This window comes from Anser cygnoides, chromosome 6 (genome assembly GCF_040182565.1).
Source record: "Anser cygnoides isolate HZ-2024a breed goose chromosome 6, Taihu_goose_T2T_genome, whole genome shotgun sequence".
Lineage (NCBI taxonomy): Eukaryota > Metazoa > Chordata > Aves > Anseriformes > Anatidae > Anser > Anser cygnoides.
In genome coordinates, this window is record NC_089878.1 from 9701866 (window position 1) to 9714466 (window position 12601).

Genomic DNA, 12601 nt, shown 5'->3' on the forward strand with positions numbered 1-12601 from the left:
ACATAATCCAGCTACAGTCAAAACTTTTTCCTTGCAATTATTTTTTTCTTGCAATTTGGGTTTTATCAGAATTTTCCACAGAATAAATATATTTTTCAGTGAAATATCTCTCTTGAGCAATGAAACAGCATGACTCAAAATTGTGTCACTGTGTCTCATTTTTTGTCCCTTAAGGCTTTTTTTTTATTTTCTTCCCCTCCCCCCCCCAGCATTTTGTTCTGTAGCCTGAGGTTTTGCACGGGAATTCAGCAGACCTTGAAAGCACGAGACTCCTCTAGCTTACACACAGCCTCTCTCTGTCTGCGCACATCCTGGGAGCTGCAGGTGGCAACAAAACCTGGCCCAGAAAGGAGAATGGAAGCAGAAGGTACTGAAAACCACCATTCCCATGAGACGTGCTAATGCCATTGTGCATCAAAACACTTTGGTTGTCAGCCAGAACAGCCTGGCTCCCAGTAGTATGATAATACAAACACTAAGATACGGGGTGGAAAGCAGATGCGCACGTGAAAAAGGTCGCTTTTAGTCAAAGACCCAACTTTGCACCCAAAAAAAAGAGAAGGTTGGACCACAAATTTGACAAGCTGCTTGTCTGGTGAGTCCCTGTGACGCCTGAGCGCCCCTGGGAGGTTTGCTGTTCACCACGCTGGGCTCAGGACGTCAGGATATTTAGGATTTTAAACCCTGCTCTGCGCTCACTGAAAGTTCTGCTATAAAGCCGCGCCTCCAGCTTGTTGCGCTTTGCACGTGGAACAAGAGAAACATCCCATCACAACCTTCTCATGACATAACTATGACTAGGACCAACGTGTTTGCATTTTGCTGCTCTCACATCATGAACTTTCTGAAAACCTGCAAATCTGTATGGATATGGAGAGGAAGTAGAAGACAGACAAGTCCAAGGAAACACATTTTTTTATTTACACACATCCCCACTCGTCTCGGGCCTCAGAGCGACCTGTTCAGGGCAACCAGCTCCACTGGAAAGCTTTGTGTCCCTATCCACCCCCTTGCTTGATTTTTTGAAGTTACTATGTTTTTCTGTAGCAACAAGTGTTGCTGCAAGGGTTGGTAGTGGCCTGAGATGTATGCCTACTGTGGTTGCTCAGAGGGAACACTATTTTGATTAAAAAAAAATCAGGCATTATAGGAAAGTGCTTACAAAAGCTGAGTGAAGCACTCATTAGGTTTGCACAGGTAAATATTCAGACAGATTTGAAGCCCAGGGATACACATGCCTGGCAATCTGTTTTCAAAGGTGAAGTGGCCAAACAACCATCTCCCATAAAAGATAACCTGCTCCAAAGAGCTGCCTCGTGCCGAGGGTCTCTCCGAGACAGGACTAACACCTTGGGTCTTGGCCCTCGCTGTGGCGAGACCAGCCCAAGCACACAAGGCCGGGTACAAGGAGTGCCCTTTCCATTTGAATTATTCCACCTAGATGCTCCAAAAGAAGTTGAGGGCACACCTACTTCGTGAGTCACCAGGAGGAAAAGTCATCGCATGTATGGCCTGTACAATGCCAAGCTATGTTTTTGTACCCGAGAACTGTTCCTTGGACTCTGCTGAAACACTTTTAGTCAGACAGGAAGATCGATATAACAAACCAGAGAGGATGTCAGTTCCTGATACAGATGCTCTTATAGTTTAGGATGCAGCTGGTGTGTTACTAAAGGACAGACTTTGGCTATCTTGCAGGAAGCCTAAGAGAAAATCTGTCTTCCTTTCCTGCTGTTGCTGCGAGGAGGGGCGCTGAGAGTCCCTGCTTGTGAGCGTGCCTCTCGCACACACACAAAGTCCATCAAAGACTCCCAATACCTTCTGATAAGCAAGTCATTACCTACTGGTGAGTCACGCCTCTGCCCGGCCTTGGCAAACAGCTCTGTGGACAGGCTTTGTCGTATAAACTGTAAGCTTATACTGATAGCACCGAAAAGTGTCTCATGCTCAAAACTGAGAGCAAAATGTAGTTGGCTATCATCCTCATACACTTCCATGGGTTTCATGGAAAACTGCCACAAGTGAGAAGTATTAAATCACCGTGTGCCATTAATACATAACCAAACCATAACCATTAGACCACAAAACCATAAATTTGGAGGGATGAAGGCCTCGGTCTGAGTTTTTTCAAGAACCACACACGTGAACACAGGCTGCAAGTGCTGTGAGGGTGCAACGAGCAGCATCCATCCTTAACAGGGGTTGGTACAGACACAAAAGAGACAACACAAACCACGTTAGCACTTCGAGGAGCTGACAGCAGGCAGAGAGGATGAATAGCAACGTATCTTCTGCTATACTTCAGGAGAGGGACTGTTCTGAAACATAATTCACGTGCTGCTCCCAGAAACCAGACGCTGTGTGGGTCTGGGCTGCCTGCAGCTCCCATGGGTGTAGAGAACAGCTCTGGCATGTTCCCTCCTTTCCTTTTTCTCTACAGATGAGGCTTTTAAGGATGGACTGGAGACAACACTGCTACACAGCTCCCCTGCACATTTCCATTCATAAACCAGTGAGCTGGTGATTTTATAAGCCGTAATTAGACATTTTCTGACACCTAATCTGCTCATGTATCTATTTTAACTTTCTGCACTGAACATGCAGGACAGGATGATAACCTGCTTGCTTGCTGCTCACCAACCCCACAAAGAGAGCAGTTCTTTAGACACTAGTCCTCTACTTCTCTAGCTGGATCACCCTGTTATAAAAAGCAGGCAGTGTGTAGCAGAAACTTGGGAAACCCCTCCTTTCCAGCAAATTCCTTCCTTTTCCTCTTCCTTTTTTTTTTTTTTTCTTTTAAAAAGCAAACCCAGCTTACAAAACATGCTTTGCCAAGCTCAAGCAGACTTGGTGAGCCACCGCTCTTGCAGCCTCTTCCAGCCCCTGGGTTCTCCAGGGCCCCAGCTCCATCCCGGCGACCCGAGCGCGTCCCTAACCGCAGAGGCTTCGCCACAGACGCTGGCGGCACATGTCCCAGCGCTGGGATGGTTCAGGGCTGCGTAAAGTAAATACAACTGACAATGTAATTGATGTGGGTTGTTTTTTTTTTCCTTTTTTTCCAAGCGAGTCAAGAGAGTTTTGTTTGTCTGGGTTTGAATGTCAGATGGCTGCAGCTCATTTCGTCGGTGCATTATCAAATTCCTTTCTTCCAGGTAAGAGGGTGCAACCAAATCATGGCTAAGAGGATTACTGAACATGTGTGGCACCTGAGTCTAAATTAAATTCAGGTGAGAATGAACCAAAAAAACCCTTCATCATCTAATGACCAGATATCCACAAAGCATTCACTATTTCCACCAGAGCAGCCAAAAGCCGGTGCCAGATGCCAGCAGTAGTCCATGTGAATCACCCCTGCGGTGAAGCTGTAGAACAAGATGTTGGTTTGCTGTGTTCCTGCTAGATAAATCACAACCTTACAAATCCAGGGAAAGGCAGGAAGGCTTGCCTGTCACTCAGCATCTCTCGACATGGGGATTTGGAGGTTTGCAGCAGGGAGCACGTCTTTCTGGGAGCACCACATGGGAAGGATGGTCTCACTGGACAGCAATTGGGCCCAGAAGTCCCGTCCCACCTGTAAACTATCACATTATCTGGGTGATTCGCTTCTTTTAGCCTTTTCGTCTAAAAATGGAGGTAAATTCTCTCAATGACCTAGCAATCTGATACTGACCAAAGTCAGTCTCGAAACCATGGTGATGTGGCTGTGCAAGGAACAGAAGAGATATGCTAAATACATAGCTGAAGGATTCAGCCCAAAGAGAAGCACATTTGTGGAACATACCGAGGGAGGCCACCAAAGCAGCAGCAGAACTGCCAGCTGATATAAACCAGTGCTGATGGGTTGGCTTTTCCACTGGCAATTTGAGCCACGAGTAAGATATCTGTATGTGAGCTCAGAGAAGGGGAAGTAGCCAGGATTTTATGAGGATAAAGCCCTTGTCCCCATGAGGCACTGCCAAGGAGGCAGGTTGGCCACGGGCATATGGGATTGGCACCTGCATTTACTGTAACCTGCAAAGGAGAGAGCTGTGGATGAGGAAGGAGATGTTAATTTACTCTGAGGCGAGCAGGGACCCACCCATGAAGTATCAGGTTGGTTTTCTGAAGGGATTAAGGCGTCCTCACCCTTTTGGGAATTCTCTGTGCTGTTTTTGTTGCTGTCATCCAACAAAGGTGTGGCAGCGGAGAGGTCACAGGAGAGGTGAGCAACGTGTTGAGCGCTCTGCTTCCCCCAGGATGGAGCAACACGTAGCAACCGAGCCAGGTGAGTCAGAACGGGGGAAAACAGCAGGGAAGACTTCAGTGCAGCACAGAAATGTGTGTCAGAGCTTCCTGATCAGAGCTCTGTCCCTTATAATCCTTTACAATCGATTCTGGTAGCTACTGAGTTGCATATTCCTGAAAGAAATGGAATTTGTCTTCAGGTAAGGGGCTTGCCCTGTGGGCTTGCAAGGAAGCAGCTTTCTCCCCACTGAGAGCTATGCCGAGGGCTGCCAAGAGTCATTCCTGAACACAAACACAATAAAAAAAAAAAGGAAATTCCTGCTACCTTCTACAGCCAAACTCCTGCCCACACAACTTGAAGGGAAGTTACCATGATGATGGCCAAAGCGTTCTTGGTAATGGCCCGTAGGGGTGATGGCCGCTTGCTTGTGGCTGATAAGGTGCAGATGGGACATGAAGATAAAAAATGCATCTCTCCTGGTGTCATCCTGGGAAGCAACGGCATCTGCTCTTCTCCAGTTCCTACCAGTAGGCAGAGTCCCCCTTCCAGCAGCGGGTTGTGCCCAGGGAGCTGCTGGAAGGGACTGAGAGCTGAGCTGTGCAGGGAGCCCGTTTGCCCCACTGGCAGGTAAGAGGGACAGAGCTGGGAGTTGAGCTTTGCAGCCATTATCCTCTTCTGACCACCTACAGGGAGTCCTTTTTATGCAGCACTCAGCAAATTAAGAGGTTTCACCAGGAAACTCTGGGAACAACTTGTTTTGAAGCCCAAGATGACCACCCACTGCCCTGCTGCTCCATGTTGATGCTGTAGATAATGCCATTTTGTAACTCCTAAGGATGCTCTTTTGCTGAGGCCACTAGAGAGATGCACTTGAAGCCTTCACATGGCAGGAAAAGAATGGCTTTCGGCATGAGAAAACCGATACATGCAGCAGCTACTCACTGGGCACAAGCTTGGCTGTTAGCAACTCTGCGGATGCCGCTGGAAATGGCTGTGGGATTTTTTAAGGGCACATCAAATTGATTTGGATCTGTTAAAACCTAACGCCTTGAGCTCCATCTGTGTTTCAAGTGTCCCTGCTGGAGGAGCAGAGGGAAGAACAAACACAAGCAGAGAACAGGATTTTCCTTGCCTTATCCCCAACCAAGTATGTTTGTTTAACAAGATGGGTGGAACCGAAGCCATGCATGGGTGAAGCTAAAAGGAGTCGATGTATGTGCCTTACTGCTTCACACTAGCCCATTTGCACAAGCACATTTCCTTGCAGTACAAAAACCCAATGGAGTCCATGCAGTTTGCCCAGGTCAACACCTAATTTCTTCTGAAAAAACATTGCTTACCACCAAGGCCTTTAAATTTAGCCTTTTCCCCCATCGCTATTTCACTTCTTCCTGCTTTCAGTATCCCAGGCAGAGGGTTTACCCTCCTTGTGTCGCACGCCACCTTTTAAAAGGGATGGTATGGGGTGGGGACGGCCACTCCGTGCCAGCGCCCGGAGGGAACGCCCCAGCCTCGGCGCGATGCCTCAGCCCTTCCTCGCTGCTCTGCCCACGGAGAGGGCGAACACGTCTGCAGCCCATCCCCTGCCAATCCACGAGTCCACCACTTGCATAACCTCGGTCTAAAAATGGGCTGAGTGAGAGACAGCTTTGCACGGCATTAATACAATTAATTTCAGCAGTAAAGTAATTCTGCAGGAATTCAGCCCTGTACAAAGCCTCCTTGGCATCCCTCTGCTTTCTGTGAGCAGATCTTTGGACCACATCGGATACCTAAGTCAGCCTTGCTGGAGCAAAGGCAGGAAAACATGTTCTGCACCCCCTGCCAAAAGCAGACCAGACATTATTTACAGGAAGGGGGAGATGTCTCCGGTGTCCCTGGATCACGGCACTGTTCTTCGGAGGATCTTAATCTATTTAAGACCTTTGAGAGCACCGAGCCTAAACCATGCCCACCAGACTTCAGGTAAAGGGGCTGCTACACCAAACCAAGAGAGGCACGGATATTTTCACCCTGGAGTGACTCTCCTAGAGCAATTTGTGAGTAAAGGGGTGATGTCTGGAGCAGACAGCATTGCTTCACCACGTCCCCAGAATGCTCCATTGCCACCTGCACGTGCCTCCCCAGCACGTCCCAGCCTGCTGCTGAGCGGCCTGGCCCCCACCAGCAGCACCACGCACTGCTACGCAGGCACACGTGCACCGAGAGACCAGGAAACCAGGGCTAGAGTGGATGGAGAGTTTGGAAATACGTCCTCGGTGAGTAAACACTCCTTTCCTTGAAACAAAACCGAACCTAAAACAACAACAAAACAATTTATTCACGCTCTTTGGAAGATGCTAATTAAAGTTTACTTTAAAATACTAGCAGACATGAGTGTGGGCTGTAACAGGAACATGCTGTGAAGTGACAGGTCTGCAATAATCCCATGCCTCAGCCAAGTCTAATTCATTCTGATCACACACAGGTCCGAAAATCCAGGGAGGCTCTCGGAGCAGGAGCATGTGCACTTGTGGGAGGTGCAAGAAGTGGCTCCGGAGCTCTGGAGGTGCGATAGCGAGAACAGGTGTGAGAGCAAGGGTTAATAAACGGGGGGTGCCAAGGAGCCCAGCTCTGCAGAAAGCAGAAGGAAAGCTCTCCCCGCCCCGGTGCAGCAGCATGGCACAGCTCTCCCTCACTCACCAGCTTGGTAGTGGCATCTCCTGCCAATGCTTTCTGCACCACTGATGCTGAGCAGCTCCAATACTGACCGACCACATGCTCCTCAGCGAGCCCCAACACTGGCCTGGAGATCAGGAGCTGGGGAAGAAAGTCACTGGCGCCACAGGGCAGAGGGCAAGGCCCACGCTTCCACCAGGAGCAGAAGTCCTCCACGTGCTCCATCAGTTTCCTGAGGTCAAGCTTGGGATGAAAGGCCAAACAGAGCAGCAAAGAAACCCTACTGCCCAAACACGAGGGCGATACGGAAATAAAAATTGGTTTGTTCTGGTGATGCATGTTCCAGCCAAGTCCCTTATCTCTAGAGCGGCACCAAAGCATTTATACCCAGGCAGGTATAGGATGTTGAGGAGAAGGCTGATAAGAGATGGGTTCCACATCCCCAATCCACAACATGCTTGTCTAAATTCATCTAAAGAGTCCTCTGCAGCACAAAAGGACGGAAAAGAACACTCATCACAGATCAACTAGCTTGAGGATCACGCACGCAAAGCCCCAGACCTGCATTTATTCACCAGGGGTGGGGATAAGGAGAGAGACACCGGGCATAATAGGAAATCGTGTCACCTGCTCCCTGCAGCCAGCATCATTTATTTTCATTCCATCTTTCCCCCCGGCTCTACATGCCCTGGGAAGGCGTTGCAGGAGTCGGATTTCCCTGGGATCCCACCTGCACTCGCTGCAGCACTTCTCTCCCAGGCAGGCTTTAATTAGATGGGGCCCAATAAACCATATGTCAAAATGGGTGATTTCACTTTTAATTACATTTTCCAAAACGTAATAAATAGCTCCACTAAGGGGAACACGAGCAGCCAGGCGCCCGCTGGTGTCGTGTCATTTCACCGGGCAGTCAAAATCTTTTTTAAAAAAGGGATAAGCATCCCCTGAAGTGACTCTGAGACTTGGAGCGTCAGAAAAAGGGGGAGTCTGAGTTTAAAAGCTGGCAGGACTCGTGTTTTGATGAGCCTCTTAAGCACTTGAGAAAAATCACAGCCTTTGTGCAGGGCTGGGGCTCGCTCAGGCTGATTGCTGCCCGGCACAACTTGCAGCCAGTCCAGGGAATCACATCCTCAGATGACATCTTTAGGAAATAATCCTCACAGACACTGAGGGGAGAGGCTACCTCACCTCCTCTTGTTTTTCTTGCAACCCGCAGCCCAAAGGTTTTGACACTTTTCAGCAGATGAACCTGGTGCCCCACTTCTGGTCGTGCTGCTGGATGCAGCCACACAAGCAAGGAACAAACCTGAGCTTCTTCGTGTGCCACCAGCCCTCTCACCTGCAATTACGTTCGTGCCCATACGATACACAAAATTGCTCTCAGACCCTTCGCTGGTAAACAAAGTTTCATTCATGTTTTTTTTTTTTTTTTCCTTGTCTGTGAAATCCCCATTACTCCCCGAGAGATGAATACATATAGATCCTAAAAACTAACCCGACAGATGGGAAGCAGTATAATGAAGGAGCATTACTTCTTACAGAATCTCAAGCTTTCTCCTTGGGCCTCTGAAGAGCTGGAAAACAAGGTCAGTATAAATAATTTTGTATCCCAAAGCTGTTTAATAAAAACATTCCTCTGTTTACCAGACTGCTGCTCAGCCGTGCTTGCGCTGACATCCCCCTAATTGGGGAGCAAGAATGTCAGGGTGGCTGCTTTGCACCACGCAGGATTTCTGGCCAGAAATCCAGGTCAGATCAAATGTTGCGTTTGCTGGGGTTGGACTTCTTTTTTCCCATATTAGGAGCCTGCTGTTCAAGCCAAAGTATTGCATTTGAAAATAAATATTAGCAGTGAACGTCAAGTGGGAACTGCAACCCCCAGGGGAATTCTTCTTAAAAGCCTGGTTAGATCTGTATCAAATGCAAGCTCCTGCGCGCACTCCTCACATGCCTTGTGGTCTTGGGGGTGACAGGGATGGCCACCTACAAAACCCAAATGAGACAATTTCATTTCTGCCACCAGGTAACGGCACTCAACAACCAAGACTGTGCAGACCATATGGCCCGCCCTTGCAAAAAAAGAAATAGGATTTGCACCGTGATTCCTGACCGGCTAGAGTCACAGACCTGGAAAGCTCCTGAGAAATGAAGCCCAGCAGCTCTCTCTCCCTCTGTGCCGATGTTTAAGCTCCACACCAAAGCAGAGAGGCAGACCCAAACCTTCAGATAACTCTCCAAGGTGTTTGTCCCCCTTGTGCACATCTGTGCACAACAGAGGAGACACATCCCCAAGCACGGGCTCTTATTCCTGCCTAAGCCCTCCTGAAATATTTCATCTTTTCCACCTTCACAGCTTTTAAGGTACCTGAGTAGCTTGTAACTACTTACAGCTATAGTTTATAACCATATGTAGCTTATAATTATATACAACTGTAAGAGCAGATACAACACGTGCCTTCAGAAGCATCTAGCAATGGGGAGATGGGATTTCGAGGCCAGGCTACCTTCAGTTTCCCTAAATAATACTATTACTGCACTTGTATGTGGCATTTTTGAGCCTTAGTCTATGAAAAAGAACATGGAGAAATGCCTTCAGGTGCAAAAGCGCCGAGTTACACACCTGCACAGATCTCTGAAAGGTGGACATCAGCACTATCAGCTTCTTCATCTCTACCTGAAAAATGCCTTCATGTTTCATAACCATCAGTTACACGTCTGACTAACTTCAAATCTAGAAAGTAGCTCAAAATCCAATTATTTTACACTTTAAAAGAAAAAAAAAAATTCACAGCTCACATTAGGCATGAAAACTCACAGTCAAAACTACAGCCTGGTGGGGAAAAAGGACATAAATACACATTTTGCTTAATCAGTAAAATGGGTAAATAAACTTAGCCAAATTTTAACCATCCAATTTCCAGTTATGTTAAATGACTATGAAAGTGCCCAAATGCCTGATGTTAATGTTTTTCTAGTTCAAATGTCATTTTTTTGTTCTTTCTTCATACATCACCTTATCTAATTGGTCACCCAATTATCCCTTATATGTTTGGGAAGGCGTCCCTCCCAGAACAAAGCTGCATAAAAATCACCTCAGGCTTTCCTCTATTTTTGTTGCACTATAGCCTAAACCGGCCCCAAATCACCTCTTTCTCTGAAGATTTATTAAAGTGTGAAGTTTTAAAACTCCAGTTGCAGTGCTACAGAAGCCTGCATGACAAGTCATTGCCAATGCACAGCACACATATAGTTCCCCTCGAAAACAGCCACAAAAATCTATCCATCTTCCATGGCAGGAAACCTCAGACAGCCAGGGTCTGGGTGTGCTGCAGACCAGCATCCCGTACCTTAATTACTGGTACACATCTTGTAGCATCCACACCTTCCACACGTCCAATTCCCACAAAATATTTCCTTGCCAAGACATGCTGAAGGCTTACTTGGCCCCTTGCTGTCCTTATCATTGAAGAGGGGAGGGAAAAAAGCAGTCTGGTATTTCCAGTTGCTGTCACTAGGAGCAGGTGACAGTATTCCTTCGGCATTTTCCACTAGCAAATCTTTGAAAAGATGAACGTTGTGGTCCCGTGAGATCAGGCCTCTCCACCCCAAGTGTCCTCCCAGTACCTGCAGCTCTTGCAGGTGAAGCAGAAGGAGGCAGAAGAAAGTTTTATTTCCGCGACTCTTCGTATCGCACAGAGAACATGCTGTTAATGCTGACATGGAAAACTGCTGCTCTCAAAGGGAAATCCTGTCCTCAGCTCCATCAGTAAAGAACAAGAGAGCAGGATTTGATGGGGCACATAGAAAAATCCCAATCATCTGAGTTAGACAGGGCCATTGGCAGCTCTTTTCTCCCTAGTTTTGATGACTCTCAGCTGTTGTCACACCTGGAACGAAGTCAAACGCATGTTATCCTGCTGTGCAAAGTCATTTCAGCTTCTCTAATAAATCAAGGGCATTAGCAAAACCTTACACAGGCTGCAATAAAGAACCAGCTTGTATTTAACACGAAACAACTTCCAGCTGAGATTGATCGTGCTCCTTTTTAATTTTCATTGCTTCATTCTAGGCCAGCTCATCCCCTCCTCCTTCCAGGCCTGCTCAAGCCAAATGCCAGCATCTGCTCCCTGAGGAACTGGTCTCACCTGGGTTGCTCCTACTCAGTTTGTTACTCACCTGGAGAAGCCAACACGTGGCTTTATGTTTTTAGAAAACTCATTCTCAAAACCCTCCTGGCCAACCCCAGAGTACTTCTCTCCGTCCACACGTGCTGCCAGCTCTTGGGACCTCCTCCATTCCTTCCCACCAGCCATGTGGCTTTGCCTCTCTTGCAGCTGCAGAAGAGATGCTGTGGGTAGAAAGGTGGAGATGCAGTGATCCCATGTGGCCCCACAGCCAGGAGCAGATGAGCACATCAGCATTTTCGCAGCAACACCACGATGCTCCTCACCATAACATCAGAGAGAAATATGGGCAGGAGCAGAGTCTGAGACACACAGGAAGCAAATCTTCCTCTGCAAAGATGGGTCCTTGCTCAAGTGTGTTTCATCTCACACACCACGATCCAAAAAGGCCATTTCCCTGTGGGTGGGCATCCAAAGAAAGAGGAGGAAGCAGAGGTTGACTGAACATCACCTTTACATTAAGGATGATAGACCTGGGATCATTTAATTGAGGGAAGGGACTGAGGAACGCTATACTGACACCACCCCCCAGCGTAAAAAACAATTACATAGAAAGAACAACTTGTTCCTCACACATCCACTGCTGCTGGAGCAAGGAGGAATGCACTTGGATTATAGCATGGGAGATGGTGGATGGGCATGAGAAAAACTCCCCTAGCAAGGAGCAGGGTGGGAGATGGGTCAGGGAGGCTGCAGGAGCTCCATCACTGGGATTTCCTGCAAATGGGCTGGATAAAATCAGCTCATGGGGACACAGGGTCCGTCCTGGTCTGCTCTCTCCTCCTTCCTGCACAGTATCGTGCCTCTGGGCCTTTTGACATGGTCCTGTGCTCCAAGGATGGCAGCTGTTTATAGGTGATTTCAGCTGTTGTGGGCACCGTTTGAAACAATATTGTAAACCATTTCCAGCCAAACCAGCTTTTACACATGCTCGCTCCTCTCCACAAGTCACACGTTGTGGAGCTGCAATAGTTCCTTGGTGCTTCAGTCAAGTTAGCTTGGAAAGTTTGAGCAAACCCTTTCAGGGAGTTTGGAGAATAATTAATTCAGCATATACTGAAAAAAAGCCAGAGAAACAAAAAATCCTGAAGGCTGCCATTTCTGCAATTGAGAAAAATGTTTCATTGGCGATCTAACATCATCTACAAAGAGTCGTGAAAATACTGTGCAGTTCTGAAAAATGGGGACTGATACACCTTAAGCTGCTGTTGCAAGAGGATGATGAACGCTTCCCGTTCAGGATGATGGCAGCAGTCCTATATTCTGGCTCAGACCTGAGTATTTCAAATGAGTTGAGAAATCTGCTGCACGAAATAAAATTATAAATGAAGGACTGAGGAAAGCCTTGACCTTTTTATGTCCGTTTTTCTGTGAAATTTTATCAACTTTATTAGAGGTAACTTCCTGCATTCACAGAAAGCTGCTTTTCTTCGTTAATACCCCAATAAGTCTGCAGAACTTCGTCAGAGCCAGAACTGCTGAAGAACTGCTTTTAACCGTTTCCTTTCTGATAAATGCAATCACCTGCTCAAGT

The 12601-nt window shown here is 47.5% G+C and overlaps 1 long non-coding RNA gene across 1 annotated transcript; it reads right to left on the reverse strand.

Moving 5' to 3' along the window:
* Window positions 1-5005: 5005 nt before the first annotated feature.
* Window positions 5006-11668, reverse strand: LOC136791114 (uncharacterized). The gene is made up of 2 exons (XR_010832405.1): window positions 10231-11668; window positions 5006-8866 (listed from the first exon to the last, which is right to left on the reverse strand). It is a non-coding gene; the product is annotated as an uncharacterized lncRNA (long non-coding RNA).
* Window positions 11669-12601: the final 933 nt, after the last annotated feature.